Below are 8365 nucleotides of genomic sequence, written 5' to 3' on the forward strand. Positions count from 1 at the left end.
AGTGGGGGCCTTGGAGGCGAGTTCTCCAAGGGCAGGGGTGAATGCAAACAGTCGCCTGATGCAGTGTTTTCATCAGTCTGGGAGGTATGGAGCTCCTGAATTTCTGGGGGAACCCTGGTGTACTCGGCTGCTCTGGGGGTCCGTGGGCTGGGGCTGGCCTGCTCCAGACCTAGCAGCTGCTGAAAAGCATCAGCGTGGACAGATGACGTTGGAAGCACTCACAAATTCTGCCTTTTGGTTTGACCAAGCTATTGCTTTTAAGTTTGTAACAGCCTACAGTTCCCAAAGACACTGACACGATGGAAGAGGTTGTATTTCACCCTGGCCGTCATATATCGGCAAAACAACTCTACGATGGGAAGCAGTAGTGGGCAGCATGCCGTTCAAATGGTCTGGGAGGTCTTCAGGGCACCCAACATCTCTGCGAGAGGACGTGGGGAATATTTGGCCAGGAAGTAGCAGAAACATGACGGTCCATGAGCAAAGCTGCCCGATTCAGGCATATCTGTGAAAGGAAAAGGGGACACCGCCAGGCAGGTAGGAGGAGCACCGCGTGCCATTTGTGGAGATGACTCGTTCACCAGGTTCCCACAGGGCTTACAGCACGCTGCTGCGTTAAGCTCCATCCGGATCTCCGAGACCCGGGGAGGCGTCACGTCCTCACTTCCTACGGGGATCAGGAACTCAGGGGAGCCCGAGTCCTGGAAGGTTCCTGATTGGAAGCCCTGCCAAGCTGGTCAGGCGACTGGACTGGAGGGAAACGTCCTCTGGTTTTACTGATGTGGTGGATTGGGGCTTTCACAAAATCATCTTTTCTTCTAAGAACGGCATGGGGTGGGCTGCCTCCTAACCCATGATGTGTGTGGGCTGAGGGGCCCCTACACCCCGCAAGTCTCTCGCACAATCAGGCAGTCTCATCTCAGGCTCCCACCCAGCCGTTTCCCAGGGTGAAGGACAGGAGGTCCCAGTTAACCATAGGGTGGTCCCACGCCATGCTTCTGGAGGGGCAGGGACGGCTTCTCTGGGAGGTGGCCCCTGCCCCAGGCCCTCAGGACTCCACAGGAGGAAGCTGGGCCTCGAGGCTTCCAGGAGAAGCCAGGGGACTGAGGCAAGGCTTTCCCAGGAGCAGGGAAGAGTCTGGAGCCCTGGAAGAGGCCAGGCTGGTAGGGGGCAGCCAGCCCCGGGGGCCCAGAGCCATGACCGCTCCCGGTGGCAAGCAGAGCCACTTCCAGGGTAAGTGGAGGGTCTGCCGTCTGCCAGGGCCTGGGTCCCACCTCCATCCTCTGAAGGCCTCCCTGCTCCCTCCAGCTTGGCTTCCGACCCCTCAGCATGGTTGAAGGCTGCTCACCAGCTTAAGGCAAACAGCTTCTCCCACAAACTGAACAGCAACTCTTTCCCAAACCAGGAAAGAAAATGGCTCCCTTCCCTCGAGGGGCTTCAACTGCCACAGAACTTCTGGAAGCCTCCTCAGGGTACCTGGGGCTTCTAGAACCTTCCCCCTTGGGACCCAAGTAACCAATGATCACGCAGCAAATGAGGAACCAACCGTCACCCCACAGTGGAAAGGCTCTCAGATCATCATTTTGAGGGAAGGTTGGAGGGGGACAGGGTCATGCTCTGTCACCCAGGCTGGAGTGCAGTGGTACGACCATAGCTCACTGCAGCCTCAAACTCCTGGGCTTATATGATCCCCCCACCTCAGCCTCCCGAGAAGCTGGGACGACAGATGCACACCACCACACATGGCTAATTTTTGTACTTTTTATAGAGATGAGGTCTCACTCTGTTGCCCAGGCTGGTCTCAAACTCCTGGCCTCAAGCAATCCTCCCAAAGTGGAAAGGAAGACATTATCTCTGTTCACAATGAGGTGATCTTATATGTAGAAAATCCTAAGAAATCCATAAAATTGTAGAGCTAATAAAGGAGTTCAGCAAGTTTGCAGTATACAAAATATTTGAAAATTAATTATGTTTCTCTATAATTATCTTAGAAACAATCTGATGATGAAATTTAGAAAACAATTCCCATTTACAATAGCATCAAAACAATTTCGTTTACAATAGCATCAAAAACAATAAAATACTTAGGAATAAACTTTTAAAAGAAGTGTTAAGACTTGTACACTGAAAATTGCAAAACATCATCAAAATAAAGATGACCTAAATCAGTGGAGACATGCTGTGTTCATGGGTTATAAGATTGACAATTCTCAAGTTGATCTACAGATTCAACACAATCCCTATCAAACTCTCAGCTGCCTTTTTTGTAAAAATGACCCTCAATTTTCTAGGGAAGTGTGAGGGAACAAAAACAGTCAAAACAACTTCGAAGAAGAACAAAGTTTGAGGACTCACACTTCCTGATTTCAAAACTCACTATAAAGCTACAGTGACCAAGACAGTGCTACCAGCATAACAATAGACAGAGATCACTAGAATAGAGGTTCCAGAAATAAATGCATACATTTGTGGACAACTGAGTTAGCAAAGGTGCCAAGACAATTCAACGGGAAAAGAATCACCTTTTCAACAAATGGTATTTGAACAACAGAATATCCACACGCAGAAGAACAAAGCTGAGCCCTTACCTCACACCATTTACACGAATTAACTCAGCATAGATTAACAGAATGCAACAGCCAAATGTAAGAGCTAAAACTATAAAACTCTTACAAGAAAACACAGGAGTCAATCTGACCTCAGATAAGGCAATGATGTCTTATATATGACACCAAAAGCATAAGTGACCAAAGGAAAAAAGTTTAACTTCATCAAAACTAAAAACTTTTGAGCTTTGAAAGGCACTCCAAAAAGAGAAAAGACGAGCCACAGAACGGGAGAAAATATTTGCAAATCATAACTGACAAGGGACTTGTCAAAATACAATAAAACAACCTAATTTTAAGAGGAGTAAAGGATATACGTATTTCTTCAAGAATGATATACAAATGAGCAATATGCACATGGAAAGCAACTTAATATCTTTAGCCATTAGGAAAACGCAAATCAAAGTAAAATGAACTTCAGTGAGGTTCCTAGAGTAGTCAAATGAATTAACTAGAATGGAGGTTGCCAAGGGCTAGGGAAGGATAATAGGAATTTATTTTTTAATGGGGCTGTTAGAGGCATTTGAACCAGAGCCACTCCATTTTGAACAGGGTCTGGGTAAAATGAGGCTGAGACCCACTGGGCTGCATTCCCAGGAGGTTAAGGCATTCTTAGTCACAGGGTGAGACAGGAGGTCAGCACAACATACAGGTCGTAAAGACCTTGCTGATAAAACAGATGGCGGTAAAGCAGAGGCCAAAACCCACTAAACCCAGATGGTGACGAGAGTGACCTATGGTCATTCTCACTGCTACATTCCCACGGGCACCGTAACAGTTTACAAATGCCACGACAACGTCAGGAAGTTACCCCAGATGGTCTAAAAAGGGGAAACATGAATAATCCACCCCTTGTTTAGCATATCCTCAAAAAAACCACAAAAAGGGACAAGCAGCGGCCCTCAGGCTGCTCTGCCATTCTTTCATTCCTTTACTCTCCTGATAAACTTCTTTCACTTTACTCTATGGACTCGCCCTGGATTCTTTCTTGCATGAGATCCAAGAACCCTCTCTTAGGGTCTGGATCTGGACCCCTTTCTGGTAACAGGGTCAGAGTTTCAGTCTGGGATAGGGAAGAAGTTCTGGAAATGGGTGGTGGTGGTGTTTTTACAACAATGTTAAGCGTACTCAGTGCCACTGAACTGTACACCTAAAATGGTAAATGTTAGGCTATGTGTATTTTACCACACAAAACGCCCCCAATTCATTCCCACTAGAATGGACAAAATTGAGAAGACAAAAAAACAAAACAAAAAACCAGGCACAGGCAAGGATGTGGAGGAACTGGCACCCTCATCCATGGCGGATACAGTGTAAACACTGCAGCCACTTTGGAAAAGTGTGATGGTTCCTCAACAGGTTAAACATGGGGCTACCAATTAGCTACCCCTCCTAAGGGTACATCAGGGAGAAATCAAAACACTCGTGTTCACAGCAGCATTATTCGTAATAAACAAAAAGTGGAGGTGAAGGAAGACCTCTGTCCCAGCTCAGAGGGACATGGGAGGGTTGGCAGGGTCCTGTCCCCGGTGGGCTGAGGGCAGCCACGTTGGCCGCAGGGTGCCCAGCAGCATCCCTGCCACGTGAGGATAGGAAGGCCACCGCTGGGCTCTCCAGAAGCTACCAGGGAAGGGGAATGAATGGAACAGACTTGGTACCGTCTTAGGGTGTGTCCCCTACAGAAGTTGGCACTGTCCCGCACCAACATCCAGGAGCAAAACCAGTGTCACTAAACCATCACTTCAGTTCTGCATATCACCCCAGAGCTCCCAGACAGGGGGAGGATTCAGGAAGCCTCCCCGAATTCCAGCTGTCACTTGAACCAGTAACGCAGGCCTCTCTGGCGATGTCGGCTTCCTTAGCCACAGGTCTGAGGATGAGTATCCCCGATCCATGGGGCGTTAGGGGCAAGAAGGGCCTTTCTGGTTCCAGAAACACACGGTGCTTATTGCACAGGAGGGCTGGCCAGCTCACGCCCACATTGGCCTAAGAGGAGTCCTGGCTACCGTTTTCTGAGCGATCACCCGGTGGCAGGTTCTGTACTTCATGAGCCTCCTGGATGGCACAGGAGCTCCAAGCTTCTTTAGCTTCTGCCGGTGGCCCTGCCCTAGATCCTGGGATGTCACCTCCTTCCCCCTGGAGAGGTAGCAGCTTCCTGCTGCTGATCTCTGGGTCACCTCCCAGTCCCGCTGGGCTCCTCAGCTCTCCTGTCGCCTGCAACACAGTCAGCCTCTCCGGCTTGAGTACTTACATGGTTCTCCTCTATGTTCCGCTTAGATACTGCCGCAGTTTCTTGTGGCTGCTTTAACAAAGCACCACAACCTTAGGCAGCTAAGGCAACAGAAAGTTCTCTCTCCCAGGCAGCTAAGGCAACAGAAAGTTCTCTCTCCCAGGCAGCTAAGGCAACAGAAAGTTCTCTCTCCCAGGCAGCTAAGGCAACAGAAAGTTCTCTCTCCCAGGCGCTGATGTCTGAATCAAGGTGTGGAGCAGGGCTGTGCTCCCTCCGCAGTTCTGGGAGCCTTCCTGGCCTCTTCCAGCTTTTGGTGGCCGCCGGAAAGCAGTCGTTGGCATTCCCAGCCTGTGGCTGGATCCCTCCCGCCACTGTCTCTGTCCTGTCGCAGGCTCTGCGTGCGTGGGAGAAATCTCCCTCCACCTCTCTCTTACACAGACCCCTGGGAGGGCACTTAGGTTCCCCCCACATAATCCAGGATTACCTCCTCATCTCAAGATTCTTAATCACATCTGCAAAGGTCCTTTTTCCATAGGGTAGCATCCATATGCTGAAGCCTTAACCCCCAACATGGCCGTATCTGAGATGGGGTCTTTAGGAGATAAAGTCAAATGAGGTCATAAGAGTGTGGTTATAATCTAATAGGACTTTAAAAAGAGAAAGAGAATAGCCGGGCGTGGTGGCTCACGCCTGCAATCCCAGCACTTTGGGAGGCCGAGGCAGGTGGATGACCTGATGTCGGGAGTTTGAGACCAGCCTGACCACCATGGTGAAACCCCGTCTCTACTAAAAATACAAAAAAATCAGTTGAGCGTGGTGGTGGGTGCCTGTAATCCCAGCTACTGGGGAGGCTGAGGCAGGAGAATCACTTGAACCCAGGAGGCAGAGGTTACAGTGAGCTGAGATAGCACCATTGCACTCCAGCTTGGGCCACAGAGCCAAACTCTGTCTCAAAAACAAAAAAAAACAAAAAAACAAAAAAACTCTCTCTCCACCCTTTGAGGAACAGCAAGAAGTCAGAGTCCACAACCCAGGTGAGGGTCCTCACCAGAACCCAACCATGCTGGTCCCTGATCTCCGACTTCCAGCCTCAAGAACTGTGAGAACATGAATCTGTGTTCTTTAAGCCTCCCAGTCTGTGCCAGCACATGGTTCATTTTATCCGTCAGCTGGAGTGGGCCATGGTGCCCAGATTAAGCATTAATTCTGGGTGTGTCTGTGAGGAGGGTTCTGGATGAGCCTGGCATTTGATGGTGAACTCGGTAGATTGCCCTCCCCAGTGGGCAGGCATCCCCTAATCCTTCCAAGTCTTGAATAGAACCAAAAGTTAAAAGAGAAATCTAACCCCTCTGCTCCCGCCCGCCTGCTTTTTGAGCTGGGATGTCTCATCTCACCTTCTCTTGCCCTTGGGCTGCTGTGGACACCATCGGCGCCCCTGCCTCTCAGGCCTTCAGACTTGGACTAAACTACACTGTGGGCTTTCCTGGGTCTCCAGTTTGCAGACAGCAGAGTGGGACTTCTCAGCTTTCATAATCACGTGAGCCAGTCCTCATGAAACTGCTCTCCCTCCGTCTTGCCTGTTGGTTCTGTTTCCCTGGAGGGCACTGACACACGTATATGATACGAAGCACAAGCAGTCCAATCCTTTCCTCGCCTGTCTCCAACCTCTTCTATCCTCTTTCAAACAGCTCAAGTCACTACCATCTTGGAAAAAGCCATCCTGCTCAAGCTCTTTGCCTTCTCCATCTCTATGCCTCTTCACTGACACATTTCTCTAAAGAATGGCCTGGCCAGGCGCTGTGGCTCACGCCTGTAATCCCAGCACTTTGGGAGGTCAAGGCAGGTGGATCATGAGGTCAGGAGTTCGAGACCAGCCTGGCCAATAGGGTGAAACCCCATCTCTACTAAAAATACAAAAAATTAGCCAGGCATGGTGACACGTGCCTGTAGTCCCAGCTACTTAGGAGGCTGAGGCTAAGGCAGAACCTGGGAGGTGGAGGTTGCAGTGAGCCGAGATCACGCCACTGCATTTGAGCCTGGGCGAGACTCTGTCTCAAAAAAAAAAAAAAAAAAAAAAAAAGCCTGGAACATCTATTTCTACTTTCCCACTTCTTTCTCACCACACCACCACTCCCATGTGGCTTCCTCCCTGCCCACTGCACCAGCCCGGGGAAGCCAGAAGAACTGAACTGGAGGGAGGGGATGTATCCTGAATGACTTAACAGAGGCTGCTCATGGCTCGTCAGTTCACCGCATATTGGTCACACCAGGTCACATGGCCACACCTCACTGCACAGGAGGCTGGGAAATGTAGTCTTTGTGATATGGTTTGGATGCTTGTCCCATCTAAATCTCATGTTGAAATGTGATCCCCAATGTTGGAGGTGGGGCCTAGTGTGAGGTGTTGGGTCATGGAGGCAGATCCCTCATGAATGCTTTGGTACCCTCCATGCAGTAATGAGTGCCTTCTTGCTCTGTGAGTTCATGTGAGATCCAGTTGTTTAAAAGAGCTTGGAACTGTGGCTGGGAGTGGTGGCTCATGCCTGTAATCCCAGCATGTTGGGAGGTCGAGATGGGTGGATTGCTTGAGGCCAAGAGTTCCAAGACCAGCCTGGCCAACATGGTGAAACTGCATCACTGCTAAAAATACAAAAATTAGCTGGGTGTGGTGACACATGCCTGTAGTCCCAGCTACTAGGGAGGCTGAGACATGAGAATCACTGGAACCTAGGAGGCAGAGGTTGCAGTGAGTCAAAATCATGCCACCGAACTCCAGCCTGGGTGACAGAGTGAGACTCCATCGAAAAATAATAATTAAAAAAAAGATCCTGGAACTCCCTCCTCACTCTCTCAGTCCTTCTCTTACCATGTGATACTCTGGCTCCCCCTTTATCTTCCACCACGATTGGAAGCTTCCTGAAGCCTCCCAGAATTTGAGCAGATGCCAGTGCCATGCTTGTACAGCCTGCAGAACGGTGAGCCAAATAATAAACCTCTTTTCTTTATAAATTACCCAGTCTTAGATATTCCTTTATAGCAATGCACAACGGACTAAGGCTGGCATCCAGCTGTCCACCCTAGACTTGGAGAGTCGTGTTACTAAACGGACAAAGTGTCCATGGAAGGACTGTCCACAGCCAATCTCCACACACGGGCGTAGGTTCATCCTGAGCTCTAGGCAACTCCTTGGAAGCCTCATGGGACCCTCAAAACTTGATATGTACAAAATTGACCTCTGCCCATGCCCCTCCAATCCTGCCACCCCCATACTCCTGGTCTTTCAGGTTCCCTGGCTCCGTGAGTGACCCACAGCTGCTCAGGCACCCAGAGGACCCTGGCCCTCACTGTGGCACCATTCAGTCTTACCTCCTTAATATCTCTGAGCTCTGTCCACCTCCCTCCATGGCTAATGCTCCTGGTCTAAGCCACTCTCACCCTCTCTAGGCCTATGTATACCCTCATTCCTTTCTTAACACCTTCTTTTGTCCCCAGGTAGCCCATTCTCCAGCATCATCTTTAAAAAGGCCAT

The 8365-nt window shown here is 49.8% G+C and overlaps 1 protein-coding gene across 8 annotated transcripts in view; it reads right to left on the reverse strand.

The window, feature by feature from the left end:
- Nucleotides 1-7778, reverse strand: part of DNAH17 (dynein axonemal heavy chain 17) — a 158495-nt gene extending 150717 nt beyond the window's left edge. For 7 of the 8 annotated variants that reach the window (XM_033182425.1, XM_033182418.1, XM_033182417.1 and 4 more), the window contains exon 1: nucleotides 7703-7778. The gene's annotated coding sequence lies outside the window, so the exon portion shown is untranslated. Of the gene's footprint in view, nucleotides 1-1348; nucleotides 1449-7702 lie in introns of those variants that run through there. The other variant, XM_033182415.1, reaches the window with a different exon arrangement.
- Between the last annotated feature and the right edge of the window lie 587 nt (nucleotides 7779-8365).

The sequence above is a fragment of the Trachypithecus francoisi genome, unplaced genomic scaffold (assembly GCF_009764315.1).
Source record: "Trachypithecus francoisi isolate TF-2019V2 unplaced genomic scaffold, Tfra_2.0 Lachesis_group20, whole genome shotgun sequence".
NCBI lineage: Eukaryota > Metazoa > Chordata > Mammalia > Primates > Cercopithecidae > Trachypithecus > Trachypithecus francoisi.